This window comes from Anomaloglossus baeobatrachus, chromosome 5, assembly GCF_048569485.1.
Source record: "Anomaloglossus baeobatrachus isolate aAnoBae1 chromosome 5, aAnoBae1.hap1, whole genome shotgun sequence".
Lineage (NCBI taxonomy): Eukaryota > Metazoa > Chordata > Amphibia > Anura > Aromobatidae > Anomaloglossus > Anomaloglossus baeobatrachus.
In genome coordinates, this window is record NC_134357.1 from 598242053 (window position 1) to 598254624 (window position 12572).

Below are 12572 nucleotides of genomic sequence, written 5' to 3' on the forward strand. Positions count from 1 at the left end.
CCACACACTGTATACACTATATACACAACACACCTGTATACACTATATAACACCACACACTGTATACACTATATACACCACACACTGTATACACTATATACACCACACACTGTATACACTATATACACCACACACTGTATAACACTATATACACCACACACCTCTATACACTATATACCCCACACACTGTATACACCTATATACACCACACACTGTATTACACTATATACCCACACACTGTATGACTACTATATACACCACACACTGTATACACTATATAACCCCAACACACTGTATACACTATATACCCCACACACTGTATACACTATATACAACCACACACTGTATACACTATATACACCCACACACTGTATACACTATATACCCCACACACTGTATACACTATATACACCCACACACTGTATACACTATATACCCCACACACTGTATACACTATATACCCCACACACTGTATACACTATATACCCCACACACTGTATACACTATATACCCCACACACTGTATACACTATATACCCCCACACACTGTATACACTATATACACCCACACACTGTATACACTATATACACCACACACTGTATACACTACTACTATACACCACACACTGTATACACTATATACCCCACACACTGTATACACTATATACACCACACACTGTATACCACTATATACCCCACACACTGTATACACTATATACCCCACACACTGTATACACTATATACCCCACACACTGTATACACCTATATACCCCACACACTGTATATCACTATATACCCCACACACTGTATACACTATATACCCCACACACTGTATACACTATATACCCCACACACTGTAATACACTATATACACCACACACATCTGTATACACTATATAACCCCACACACTGTATACACTATATACCCCACACACTGTATACACTATATACCCCACACACTGTATACACTATATACCCACACACACTGTATACACTATATACCCCACACACTGTATACACTATATACCCCACACACTGTATACACTATATACCCCACACACTGTATACACTATATACCCCACACACTGTATACACTATATACACCACACACTGTATACACTATATACCCCACACACTGTATACACTATATACCACCACACACTGTATACACTATATACCCACACACACTGTATACACTATATACCCCACACACTGATATACACTATATACCCCACAACACTGTATACACTATATACCCCACACACTGTATACACTATATACCCCACACACTGTATACACTATATACCCCCACACACTGTATACACTATATACCCCACCACACTGTATACACTATATACCCCACACACTGTATACACTATATACACCACACACTGTATACACTATATACCCCACACACCTGTATACACTATATACCCCACACACTGTATACACTATATACCCCACACACTGTATACACTATATACCCCACACACTGATATACAACTATATACCCCACACACTGTATACACTATATACCCCACACACTGTATACACTATATACCCCACACACTGTATACACTATATACCCCACACACTGTATACACTATATACCCCACACACTGTATACACTATATACACCACACACTGTATACACTATATACCCCACACACTGTATACACTATATACCCCCACACACTGTATACACTATAATACCCCACACACTGTATACACTATATACCCCAACACACTGTATACACTATATACCCAAACACTTATACACTATATACCCCACACACTGTATACACTATATACCCCACAACACTGTATACACTATATACCCCACACACTGTATACACTATATACCCCACACACTGTATACACTATATACACCACACACTGTATACACTATATACCCCACACACTGTATACACTATATACCCCACACCACTGTATACACTATATACCCCACACACTGTATACACTATATACCCCACACACTGTATACACTATATACACCACACACTGTATACACTATATACCCCACACACTGTATACACTATATACACCTCACACTGTATACACTATATACCACCACACACTGTATACACTATATACACCACACACTGTATACACTATATACCCCACACACTGTATACACTATATACCCCTCACACTGTATACACTATATACCCCACACACTGTATACACTATATACCCCACACACTGTATACACTATATACCCCCACACACTGTATACACTATATACACCACACAACTGTATACACTATATACCCCACACACTGTATACACTATATACCCCACACACTGTATACACTATATACCCACACACTGTATACACTATATACACCACACACTGTATACACTATATACACCACACACTGTATACACTATATACACCACACACTGTATACACTATATACACCACACACTGTATACACTATATACACCACACACTGTTACACTATATACCCACACACTTATACACTAATACCCACACACTGTATACACTATATACACCCACACACTGTATTACACTATATACACCACACACTGTATACACTATATACACCACACACTGTATACACTATATACACCACACACTGTATACACTATATACCCCACACACTGTATACACTATATACACAGCACACACTAGTATACACTATATACACCACACACTGTATACACTATATACCCCACACACTGTATACACTATATACCCCACACACTGTATACACTATATACACCACACACTGTATACACTATATACACCACACACTGTATACACTATATAACCCCACACCACTGTATACACTATATACACCACACACTGTATACACTATATACACCACACACTGTATACACTATATACACCCAACACACTGTATACACTATATACACCACACACTGTATACACTATATACACCACACACTGTATACACTATATACCCCACACACTGTATACACTATATACCCCACACACTGTTACACTATATACCCCACACACTGTATACACTATATACCCCACACACTGTATACACTATATACCCCACACACTGTATACACTATATATACACCACACACTGTATACACTATATACCCCACACACTGTATACACTATATACCCCACACACTGTATAACAACTATAATACCCCACACACTGTATACACTATATACCCCACACACTGTATACACTATATACACCACACACTGTATACACTATATACACCACACACTGTATACACTATATACACCACACACTGTATACACTATATACCACCACACACTGTATACACTATATACACCACACACTGTATACACTATATACACCACACACTGTATACACTATATACCCCACACACTGTATACACTATATACACAGCACACACTAGTATACACTATATACACCCACACACTGTATACACTATATACCCCACACACTGTATACACTATATACCCCACACACTGTATACACTATATACCCCACACACTGTATACACTATATACACCACACACTGTATACACTATATACACCACACACTGTATACACTATATACACCACACACTGTATACACTATATACCCCACACACTGTATACATTATATACCCCACACACTGTATACACTATATACCCCACACACTGTATACACTATATACCCCACACACTGTATACACTATATACCCCACACACTGTATACACTATATACACCACACACTGTATACACTTATATACCCCACACACTGTATACACTATATACCCCACACACTGTATACCCTATATACCCCACACACTGTATACACTATATACCCCACACACTGTATACACTATATACACCACACACTGTATACACTATATACACCACACACTGTATACACTATATACCCCACACACTGTATACACTATATACCCCACACACTGTATACACTATATACACCACACACTGTATACACTATATACACCACACACTGTATACACTATATACACCACACACTGTATACACTATATACCACACACTGTATACACTATATACCCCACACACTGTATACACTATATACCCCACACACTGTATACCACTATATACACCACCACACTGTATACACTATATACACCACACACTGTATACACTATATACCCCACACACTGTATACACTATATACACCACACACTGTATACACTATATACACCACACAATGTATACACTTTATACCCCCACACACTGTATACACTATATACCCCACACACTGTATACACTATATACCCCACACACTGTATACACTATATACACCACACACTGTATACACTATATAATACCCCACACACTGTATACACTATATACACCACACACTGTATACACTATATAACCCACACACTGTATACACTATATACCCCACACACTGTATACACTATATACCCCACACACTGTATACACTGTATACCCCACACACTGTATACACTATATACCCCACACACTGTATACACTATATACCCACACACTGTATACACTATATACACCACACACTGTATACACTATATACACCACACCCCTGTATTACACTATATGCCCCACACACTGTATACACTATATACCCCACACACTGTATACACTATATACACCCACACACTGTATACACTATATAACCCCACACACTGTATACACTATATACCCCACACACTGTATACACTATATACACCACACACTGTATACACTATATACACCACACCCATGTATACACTATATGCCCCACACACACTGTATACACTATATACCCCACACACTGTATACACTATATACCCCACACACTGTATACACTATATACCCCACACACTGTATACACTATATACCCCACACACTGTATACAGTATATACCCCACACACTGTATACACGATATACCCCACACACTGTATACATGATATACCCCCACCACACTGTATACATGATATACCCCACACACAAAGGCCTGTGAATTAGGAGTCGGCTACAAAGGACTCTCTAAGGAGCAACTAATTGAGGCATTGGAAAACACTTGCCTGCAAGATGGCATTGAGGAAGGATTTCCATAGCAAGGGAGGAAAGACGGGAGCTGGAGGTAAATACCCAAGAAAGTCAATGTGTTGTGTGGTATGAGGAGGAGATGGCACTGCTTGGAGATGAGGCCACCATAGAAGATAAGAGGGAGGCCATTCACAGAGCTCAAGAGAGGGTAGCATTGCTGGAGAGGAGATATGCTGTGGAAGCAGCTAGAGGCAACAGACAGACTGTAACCACAGCACCCACTATGAGGGAATTCTCCAGAGTGTCCCGCAAGGACTTTAAGCCATTTAATGAAGCTGCAGGCGACATTGAGGGCTTCTTCCAGGACTTTGAGCATCAGGGTCGATTAATGGAAGTCCCAGAAAGAAAGCGAGTCAGACACCTGGTGGGCCTCTTGGGGGGTGGAGCTGCCGACGCCTATAGAGCTGTGGACCCTCAGTGGAATTGTGAGTATAGGGAGATAAAACAGACCATTTCTGGAACATTATGCCGGTGACCCCAGATACTTATACTCCGTTCCGTACATTAGTCTGTGATGGGGAAGTGTCTTTCAATATGTATGCCCACAGACTGAAACAAGTATGCCATCGCTGGCTGGAGGGACAGAGGGCCTTATCTTGGGAGACCTTCCTCCAGGTCATCCTGAAAGAGCAGTTCTATGCCAGGTGCCCTGCGGAAATCAGGGAATGGGTGCGTGAGAGGAGACCAGAGACAGTGGAGGAAGCTGCCGCTCTAGCTGATGAGCTTCTCACCATCAAGCCTCAATGGAAAAGGCTACTAGTCAGTGAGAAAAAAAACTACCAGCTCCCCAACACCAGTGGTCCCTTGTCCTTTGGCCTCCAATGTTCACCGTCCCATTAGACTACCAACACATGACGGACCCCTTGTGAATGTGCCTCCTACTACACATGCCTCCTCTTTGGGAGTATGACGTGGAGAAAGACTCATAGAACGTAGATGTTATGGATGTGGGCAGCTGGGTCATCTGCAAGCTCACTGGTCCAGGTGTTCGGAGGCAGAATAGCTGCAGACCCCCTTTGCCTGTCCATTATCTACAGACAACCTCAACAGGAGAAGAGCTGGATTTGTCGCGGGCGGGGGAGGGGCGCCGTCGCTGCTGCGCTCTCGCTGTCGCTCGGGTCCGGCGCTGCTGTTGCTGCTGCTGCTCGGTGGCTCGAGCAGTGGGCCGGATCCGGGGCTCGAGTGGTGCTCCTCGCCCATGAGTGAAAGGGGTGGTTTGGTTTGGGGATTTGGTCCGTGACGCCACCCACAGGTTGTGGTGAAGTTGGGCACCACCGCTGCTGTTGACGGGGATCCCGGGAGCGTTGTTAGGGAGCATCTGAGGTGTTTTCCCCCCTCCGTGGGTAGGGGGTCGGTGGTCCCGGGGCCCGGTTGAGGTGACGGGGAAGCAGGGCTGGGCAAGGTGCAGTGGGGCGCTTGGACTGCCGCAGCGCGGTGCCGGATGGCCACAGTAGTACTCACTCAGCCACAAACGGATGCAAGTCTCTGGTAAAACAAATGGCTGGATGGACGGGTCCCCGCAGCTGGCTGCTGTGGCTTCTCCCGGACGGTTGGTGGTGGCTGCCTTTCCCTGCACCTGTTGTGTATCTTTGGTCCCGATGGCTTCCCACCGGTAACCTGCTCCCCATCGTGTATATGTGCCGGAGGAGCCCTTTTGCCCGCAGGCTCTGGCCCTGGGAACTCTAGTTGTGGCGGTAGCTGTATTTCCCTGTTGCTGTTTGGACGGTTGCCTTCAGTCGGGTCTTGGCTGTTTGGAAACCCCTGGGGTTCCGGTCACTAACGGATTTGACCTGTTTAACGGCGACTCCAAGCCTGGTCGGGGTCCGCAGGCCCTGCCGGTTTGTGCTGGCTTCACTTCGCTCCCTGGTTCAGTACCGGCGGGCCACTGCCCGTCCCAGTCCCTACGGTTCCGCATCGATCTGCCTCTCCTGCAGGCGGCCACCACCGTCTGCCAACCTTACTCTCAGTGCCCGGGCCACGTACCCGGACCACGGTCAGTTTGCTCCTCTACTACCACTTCACTCCTCTCCTGACTCCTACTCAGCTCTCTCCTCTCACTGAACTGACTTCCTTTCCCGCCTCCAGGACTGTGAACTCCTCAGTGGGTGGGGCTAACCGCTTGGCTCCACCCCACCTGGTGTGGACATCAGCCCCTGGAGGGAGGCCAAGGATTTGTGTCTGACTGATGTGCCTATCTCGGGGTGTGGGGTGTGTTGTTGCAGTACCTGTGACGACCTGGCTAGTGCAGGGTGCCACAGATTCACTCCCTGATGATTTGCCAAGTGACTCTGATATCTTGACTTCCCTACCCGGAGTCTATGGGGTGCGAGCCACAGCCACCCGTTCTTCTGATCTTCAGCATAAACATCTACAGGAGGTCGTGCTGGATGGCCAAAAAGTTGTTGGCTTCCGTGACACTGGGGCTTTTCTCACCATCGCAGATCCCCGAGTAATTCAACCAGAAGCAATGCAAAAGGGACCACGAGTTGCCATTGAATTGGCTGGAGGTACTCAGAGATATATTCCAAGAGCGAGTGTGACCCTGGATTATGGCTTTGGGGCAAAACAATGCATGATTGTTGTGATGAGCGGCCTTCCTGCAGACATTCTTCTAGGAAATGATGTGGGGAATCTTCAATGCCACTTTGTCGGTACGATAACCAGAAGTCAAGCCAAGAGAGCAGCAGATGTGGACATGTTCAACCCATCCATGGAAATGAGGCCACCCGAACTGCCGTCACAGCCGGTGAGTGATTCTTCTTGTGGGTCTCATATGAATGTCACTTGGGATAAAGTTCAGTTTACACAAGAGGTAGAGATTGACCCCACCCTGGCTAGCTTTAGAGCTCGGGCTGAAGTAGAGACTGACCCCACCCTGGCTAGCTTTAGAGCTCGGGCTGAAGTAGAGACTGACCCCACCCTGGCTAGCTTTAGAGCTCGGGCTGAAGTAGAGACTGACCCCACCCTGGCTAGCTTTAGAGCTCGGGCTGAAGTAGAGACTGACTCCACCCTGGCTAGCTTTAGAGCTCGGGCTGAAGTAGAGACTGACCCCACCCTGGCTAGCTTTAGAGCTCGGGGCTGAAGTAGAGACTGACCCCACCCTGGCTAGCTTTAGAGCTCGGGCTGAAGTAGAGACTGACCCCCACCCTGGCTAGCTTTAGAGCTCGGGCTGAAGTAGAGACTGACCCCCACCCTGGCTAGCTTTAGAGCTCGGGCTGAAGTAGAGACTGACCCCACCCTGGCTAGCTTTAGAGCTCAGGCTGAAGTAGAGACTGACCCCACCCTGGCTAGCTTTAGAGCTCGGGCTGAAGTAGAGGACTGACCCCACCCCTGGCTAGCTTTAGAGCTCAGGCTGAAGTAGAGACTGACCCACACCCTGGCTAGCTTTAGAGCTCGAGCTGAAGTAGAGACTGACCCCACCCTGGCTAGCTTTAGAGCTCGGGCTGAAGTAGAGACTGACCCCACCCTGGCTAGCTTTAGAGCTCGGGCTGAAGTAGAGACTGACCCCCACCCTGGCTAGCTTTAGAGCTCAGGCTGAAGTAGAGACTGACCCCACCCTGGCTAGCTTTAGAGCTCGGGCTGAAGTAGAGACTGACTCCACCCTGGCTAGCTTTAGAGCTCGGGCTGAAGTAGAGACTGACCCCACCCTGGCTAGCTTTAGAGCTCGGGCTGAAGTAGGGCAGTTAGGAGAAAATGGGGAAAAAATATCAGAGAAAGTGGACTTCTGTATCGGGTTAACCAATGCTGACTCCATAGATAAGCCCTGGATCTCTTGTTTTGTTGTGGACTCCTTGCAGACTTTAAGGAGGGCTTTGCACACTACGACATTGCAGGTGCGAAAGTGACGCACATCCGGCGTCGCAGGCGATATCGTAGTGTGTAAAGCCTTTTTACTACGATTAACGAGCACAAAAGCGTTGTAATCGTATGATCGCGTGTAGCGTCGGTCATTTCCATAATTTCAGAAGGACCGATGTTCCGATGTAGTTCCTCGTTCCTGCGGCAGCACACATCGCTGTGTATGAAGCCTCAGGAGCGAGGAACATCTCCTACTTGCCGCCACCGGCTATGCGGAAGGAAGGAGGTGGGCGGGATGTTTACGTCCCGCTCATCTTCGCCCCTCCGCTTCTATTGGCCGCCTGCCGAGTGACGTTGCTATAACGCCGCACAACCCTCCCCCTTAGGAAGCAGGCGGGTCGCCGGCCAGAGCAACGTCGCACGGCGGGGTGAGTGCGCGTGAAGCTGCCGTAGCGATAATGTTCACTACGGCAGCCTATCACAAGATATCGCACCTGTGACGGGGGCGGGGACTGTCGCGCTCGGCAGCGCAGCATCGGCTTGCGATGTCATAGTGTGCAAAGCCCGCCTAAGGATCTATATTTATGTTTGGTGCTTTATCTTTGTGGTTCCAATAAAGCCCTTTGGATTGTTCCTTGGCCCGGCATCCCTTACTGCTCTGCCACATACCCAGTCACACCCTCCTCCTGTCATCCTCTGTCCTCTCACCTTCCTCCTGTCATCCTCCATCCTCTCACCCACTTCCTGTCATTCTCCATCCTCTCACCCTCCTTCTGTCATCCTCCATCCTCTCACCCTCCTTCTGTCATCCTCCATCCTCTCACCCTCCTTCTGTCATCCTCCATCCTCTCACCCTCCTCCTTTCATTCTCTGTCCTCTCACCCTCCTGCTGTCATCCTCCATCCTCTCACCCTTCTGTTGTCATCCTCTGTCCTCTCACCCTCCTTCTGTCATCCTCCATCCTCTCACCCTCCTTCTGTCATCCTCTGTCCTCTCACCCTCCTCCTGTCATCCTCAATCCTCTCACCCTTCTCCTGTCATCCTCCATCCTCTCACCCCTCTCCTGTCATCCTCCATCCTCTTACCCTCCTCCTGTCATCCTCAATCCTCTCACCCTTCTCCTGTCATCCTCCATCCTCTCACCCCTCTCCTGTCATCCTCCATCCTCTCACACTCATCCTGTCATCCTCCATTCTCTTACCCTTCTCTTGTCATCCTCTATCCTCTCACCCTCCTCCTGTCATCTTCCATCCTCTCACCCTTCTCCTGTCATCCTCCATCCTCACTTTCTCAGCATATGCTGCGGCGAGCGATGTAATAGCCTGCTTGGTGAAATATCTCCTGCTCCCCTGATGAGTTATAGACGAAACGCGTGGGAAGTGTTTCGGAGCCTCATTTAAAGGGACAGGATAGGAAGAGGGTATTGGGTGGCTTCATAAATAGCCCCCGCCCCCACCCCCCTGCATATAGGGACCACTCTAGCACTGGGGACATCTCTGGACACCTCAAGAACTATGGTGAGATTGTTCCTTATTAGTGATGGGCGGAGCCGGACTGTAAAAGTATCCGTGCACCAATCCCTGGCCTCCGGGTAATTAACCGGATCCGGCCACACGGGTAATAAAAAAACAAAGGAAAAAGAAAGACAATAGGAATAAGGCAGCAGCGTTATACTTACCGAGTCTGCCGTGTGGTGTAACACTACTTCCAGGGCCGCTCATTAACCTCATGCATATTCACTGCTCCCCCCACCAGCAGCCCCGGCATCTCTGATTGGTTGTAGGCAGACCACACCCTCATACTGTGTTACATTCGTCTGTGATTGGTTGGAATCACGCACACTGTCTTCGTCCCCAGCCATGCGCTTATCTTGGCTGTGTATCAAAATCAGAGGAACCACATGCAGCTTTTTTATTATTTAAGTAAATAATTTAAAAAAATCAGCATGCGTTCACCTCAATTTTGATACCCAGCCATGATAAAGCTGACAGCTGGGGGCTGGTATTATCAGGTTGGGTAGTCTCATGGATTTTGGCTTCCCCCCCTGCCCAAAAATGGCAGCTTGCAGTCACCCAGAATTGTTGCATCCATTAGATGCGACAGTCCGGGAACTTTACCCGGCTCTTCCTGATTGTCCTGGTGCTCTGGCAATGGGAGTAATATAAGGGGTTAATGACAGCTGAGAGCTGCCACTAAGCCCTATATTAAAAAATGAAGAAAAAGACCATCACTCTTCTTTATAAAGAAGAGTGCCGGTCTTTTTCTTCATTTTTAAATTGTGGATGCCTTCCATAGACCTGAGCACCGTTCATCCCTGAGTGCCACCCTAGAACTTCTTTCCTTTGATACTAAGCCCTATATTAGTAATGGGAGGTGCCTATAAGATCCCCCCATTATTAATCAGTGAGTGAAAAGAAATGTAGAGCTTGTGTCCCTGAGCTCCCTGCTCTCCTCCTCCTGCAAGGATGCGCGCCACTCACTGCCGTGGCCATCTCTCACAAGGTCCCATGGTACCCCACCTGTGACCGTAGGTAACCTGAACTCAGGTGACCTCATTGAACTCAGTGACCTCACCTCAGGTGAATTCATTCAGTTCAATGAGACCTGCTTCTCCAGCAGAAAACTGCATTTTTTTTTACCAAGAGATTTGTTTCTGAAATTTCTACACCATATTCCACCAAAATTATTGCACCAAACGCATCAAAACACAATGTGGTTTAAATGCGGTATTGATGCAATTTTTGGCCAGGAGATGCAGATTTGGTGCAGGAATATGGTGTATACATTTCCGCACCAAATCTGCATCTCTTGGCAACCCCCCCTCAGTTTTCTGCCAAGAGATGCAGGTATGTGAACTCAGTGACCTCACCTGAGGTCAGGTTACCTGCGGTCACAGGTAGGGTATCGTGGGAACCTCCAGCTGTGACCACAAGTAAACTGAGTGACGTCGCCGCTCATCGCAGCGGCTCAGTTAGTCTCTGCCTGAAGCAACAGTGTGCGGTGATGTTTTCTAATAAGTCTGCACGCTGTGACTTCTTATGTAGCAGAACCAAGATCATCATGGGACCTTGTGTGGATTACGTCGGAACTGGGTGTTTGGGGGTTAATAAAACGGTGAAAAAGGGTGGGATTTGTTTGTATTTTATTTCCAATAAAGTATTTTTTTGGTGTCTGTGTTTTTTTTTTTTTCACTTACAGATTAGTAATGGGTGCGGGTGGATCTCATAGAAGCCTGCCATTACTAATCTAGGGCTTAGTGGCAGCTGTGAGCTGTCATTAACTGCTTATTACCCCGATTGCCACCGCACCAGGGCAATCGGGAAGAGCGGGGTAAAGGGCTGAGACTGTCGCATCTAATGGATGCGGCAATGTCAGGTGGCTGCAGGCTGCTATTTTTGGGCTGGGGGGGGGTCTAATAACCATGGGTCTCCCCAGCCTGAGAATACCAGCCCCATCTGTCAGTTTTATCTTGGTTGTGTATCAAAAATGGGGGAGACTGCACGCTGTTTTTTAAAATTATTTATTTAAATATTTAAAAAAAAAAAAAAGCCGCATGCGCTTCCTCTTATTTTGATACACAGCCAAGATAAGCGCATGGCTGAGGGCTGCAGCCTGTGGCCGTATGCTTTATCTGTGTTGAGTATCAATAGATGTGGGACCCTACACCAATTTATTTAAGTTTACACCACTATAGACAT

General features: G+C 46.9%; 1 protein-coding gene across 1 annotated transcript in view; it reads right to left on the reverse strand.

Annotated features, from left to right (window-relative positions):
* RAB11FIP4 (RAB11 family interacting protein 4) overlaps window positions 1–12572 on the reverse strand; it is a 64902-nt gene that overhangs the window by 36020 nt on the left and 16310 nt on the right.